Consider the following 4353-nt stretch of genomic DNA (forward strand, 5'->3'; position numbering starts at 1 on the left):
CTAGATCTCCCAGTGTTTGACTGTGATTCTAATTTTCTCATGATCTCTAAAAGTTGCCATTGTCCCCAGACAACAGGAATCACTCTAGAGAACACAATTCCCAAAGTCTTAAGAGGTACAATGGGTGAATTTTGATCATTCAGTGGGTTATGGATGTTTATCATCTTTTAGGGTGGTTACTTACAAAGTGGTACTGATCCTGGCCAGGGAAAAGGCTAAACAAATGAGATTAAATAAATCAATTAAAATAAAAAAAAAAAAAGCTAGCCATTTGGGCAAGAAACTGCCCCTTCCTCAACTGCAATCAGAATGCTGTCCAAATTGAACAAGCAGGACAAAAAAGAAGACAATTGCCAAACTTTGCTAAGACAAAATAGGGCAATCTTTTGAAACCACTGCTTCACAGAAAAGTCTGACTGATATTTCAGGCCCTCAGGCTGAAGATGAATGCCCCAGAATTACAGAGGAACCTTGGGTGACTGTTGAGACAGCCTTCTCTGTAGTTTCTTAGTTCTTAGTTTTGGAAGTTGTTTGCTCTGCTCTTCCTTTTTATTCAAGTAAAATATATATATATATGTTTTTGTTTTTCGAGACAGGGTTTCTCTGTAGCTTTGGTGCCTGTCCCGGAACTAGCTCTTGTAGACCAGACTGGCCTCGAATTCCCAGAGATCCGACTGCCTCTGCCTCCTGAGTGCTGGGATTAAAGGCATGTGCCACCGCCGCCTGGCTCTCAAGTAATATTTTATCTTTCTCAGGGCTCTAATGGAGTTGAAGACAAGACAGTTATAGTTACAGCCATTTCTTCCAAATTCAGGAAAAAACCTACAAAAGAGATGTAAAATCTGTAAGGTTGAGGAATATATTGTTTAAGAAAATGTTTTAAGGTCTAAAAAGATATTTTTAGGTTGGTAATACAAACCATGATAGAAAACAGTTTCGCTAGTATATAACTTTGGACTCACTAAGATCGGATAGATACTACAATAGTGTCTTCAAATTTTCTAAATACATGTGGACTGGATTGTGAATGTAATCTTACCTGATAATTGTTCTTATTGTTAGAGTTAAAACATATTCTTTATATTTAGACAAAAGGGGGAAATGCTGTGGAATATCCTTTACACTATGTGAAGATGTGTCACTGTGATTGCTTTATTTTATTTTTTTAATATTTATTTATTTATTTATTTATTTATTTATTTATTTATTTATTATTTATACAGTTAGCCAGAAGAGAGTACCAGACCTCATTATAGATGGTTGTGGGCCACCATGTGGTTGCTGGGAATTGAACTCAGGACCTATGGAAGAGCAGGCAATGCTCTTTTTTTTTTTTTTTTTGGTTTTTCGAGGCAGGGTTTCTCTGTGGTTTTGGAGCCTGTCCTGGAACTAGCTCTTGTAGGCCAGGCTGGTCTCGAACTCACAGAGATCCGCCTGCCTCTGCCTCCCGAGTGCTGGGATTAAAGGTGTGTGCCACCACCGCCCGGCCCAGGCAATGCTCTTAACCACTGAGCCATCTCTCCAGCCCCTGTGATTGCTTTAATAAAAAACTAAATGGCCAATAGCCAGGCAGGAGGTAGGCAGGACTTCTGGACAGAGAGAGCTCTGGGAAGAAGAAAGGCAGGGACACAAGCCAGAAGTAGAAGAAGCAGCATGGGCAAAATAGAGATGAGGTTACAGGCATTTGGAAGAATGTAGATTTAAAAAGTAAGTTTATTTAAGTTATAAAAACTAGTTGAAAATAAGTCTAAGGTAAGGCTGAGTTTTCATAATTAATAAGTCTCCTGTCACTTTTGGTGAGCTAGTGGCTCCCAAAACACTCTGGCTGTGCAGAAGGCTGGAAGATCACCCACAAATTCTAAGTAGTGAGTTTTAGGCTAGCTAGAATCTCTGTCTCTGTCTCTCTGTCTGTCTCTGTCTCTGTCTTTCTGTCTATCTCTCTCTCACATATGAAAATGATTTTCTTCTGGGTGGTGGTGGTACACGCCTTTAACCCCAGCACTCAGGAGGCAGAGGCAGGCAGATCTCTACAAGCTTAAGACCAGCCAGTTCTACAAATTGAGTTTCAGGACAGTCAGGGCTAGACAGAAACCCTGTCTGAAAAAAATAACCACAAAAAAAGTAAAAGACTGTTAGAAAAAAGCAAAACCCAAAAATATTTCCTGAAAGTTTGACTCACTGTCTGCTGTGCATTTTCTAGGGCTTTTACATTTCCTACTTCATCTAACCCTTATTAGCCCACTTTACAGAGGGGACACAGAACTTAGTCTGGTGATGGGTCCAGGACAGATTCCAGACAAGCACAGAACCAACTTCCCTGCTGCACTGCCACAGAGCTGTGCCCACCTCCCGAACAGGAGTGTGAGCAGCCGTGGCTTCACTTTCAGTAGTCCCTTCATTCTTCATGAGAAGTCAGCCCAGGCTGGAGAGATGACTCGGAAGTTAAGAGCACTGGCCTCTCTTTCAGAGGTCCCGAGTTCAATTCCCAGCACCTACATGACAGTGTACAACTGCCTGTAACTCTACCTCTAGGTGACCCAAAACCTCCACACAGACATAATCAGGCAAAATACCAATGAATATAAAATAAAAATAATCATTAAAAAAATAAGAAGTCAAAAATAAAAATAAAAAAAAGAAGCCCCTTTTCTTCTGTTCACTTCAAGGGCTGAGGAGGCCAGGCCTAAACAAGCGATGCATTTAATGGAAAGATTTAAACCAAGATTTTCTGTTGGGCAGTGGTGGTGCACACCTTTAATACCAGCACTTGGGAGGCAGAGGCCAGCGAATTTCTGTGAATTTGAGGCCAGCCTGGTCTACAGAGCAAGTTCCAGGACAGGTTCCAAAGCTACAGAGAAACCCTGTCTCAAAAAATAGAAACAAAAAGAAAAGCTAAACAAAATAAAACAAAAAAGCAGTACCACAGGACTATGGAATTTGGAGCCACACACCTGTAATCCCAGTGCTCTGGAGGCTACAATGAAAGCTTTTCCTTAGTTTAAGTTTAGCCTGGGCTACAAAATGACACCCCGGCAACCTTCTGAAGGAGCCAAGTCTGCTGGCATCTTTGGACTTCTCTGCCCCCAAAGTTATGGGAAATAAACATTGCTTAAGCCATTCAGGCTACAGTATTGTGTTGGTGTGAGGTAACCAGGGCACTTTCTGAGTGAGGGGTCAGAGTGTGTGGCCCCACTGGCCTGGGAGCCCGTTCACCTCTCAAGGAAGCTTTCCAGGACCATTTAAGGTTAAATATTACCTTGTACCCCTCCCTGCCTGCCACACCCTCTCCCTTTTCCTGGAGATCAAGCCATAAACACCTCCTTTCCTCTTCCTCTGGGAGCACTATCTCCCAGGAGGACACACTCTAGCAGACTCTACCCTCTACTAGAAGTCGCTGGTCTAGAAGGTCAAGGGAATCTGACTCTAGTTAGAGCTAGAGGCTGAAGTAGGGACACCAGGCCCTAGCCTCCCCCAGAGGTGTTTTTTGTTTTTTTTTTTTTTGTTTTTTTTGGCGGGAGGGAGTGTGACATCATGCCTGAGCCTCCTGATTGTTCCCTAGTGGAGTTTACAGACTGGCTTAATAAGTCCCTTAGGTGCATGCCTCAAGCTAGCGGCCCTAGTCTTCTGATATCTGGGAAACAAAACTAATTTCAGGAAATGGGCAGCCTCATTGTATGGGGTACTGCATTTCAGCCTCTGCATGTAGGGCTCTCAGAAGCAAGGTGACGGGGTCCAGCTGTCATATCTCATCTCACCTACCCAGATAGTTTTAATTATGAACGCACATCAACGATCTTAGACTCCAGGTTCATTACAAATCTCAGATGAGGGATTGTACCTAGCCTGGCAGTACTTTCTGATAGGGGAAGGACTTTCTCCTCATTCTGTTCTTTCCCTCAGATAGCTCTGTAAACTCAGACAGAATTTTGTTGTGGTTGTTGTTGTTTTGTCTTTTTTTTTTTCAAGACAGGATTTCTCTGTGTAGCTTTTGGAGCCTGTCCTGGAATTTATTCTGTAGACCAGGTTGGCCTTGAACTCACAGAAATCTGTTGGCAGAGGCTGCTTGTTTGTTCCCGGCCACCCAGACCAGAAATAATCACACAGAAACTGTATTATTACAACACTGCTTGGCCTATTAGCTCATGCTTCTTATTGGGTAGCTCCTATATCCTAAATTAAACTCATTTCTATTAATCTGTGTATTGCCATATGGTTATGGCCTACAGGTAAGGTTTCGTCTGGCGTCTGTCTCCTGTGGCAGCTATATGGTTTCTTCCTGACTCCACCTACTCTCTCTATATATCTTTTCCAGACTGGTTATATTTTGTTAAGCCATTGGCCAAAAGCAGCTTC

The sequence above is a fragment of the Microtus ochrogaster genome, chromosome 8 (genome assembly GCF_000317375.1).
Source record: "Microtus ochrogaster isolate Prairie Vole_2 chromosome 8, MicOch1.0, whole genome shotgun sequence".
Classification (NCBI taxonomy): Eukaryota; Metazoa; Chordata; class Mammalia; order Rodentia; family Cricetidae; genus Microtus; species Microtus ochrogaster.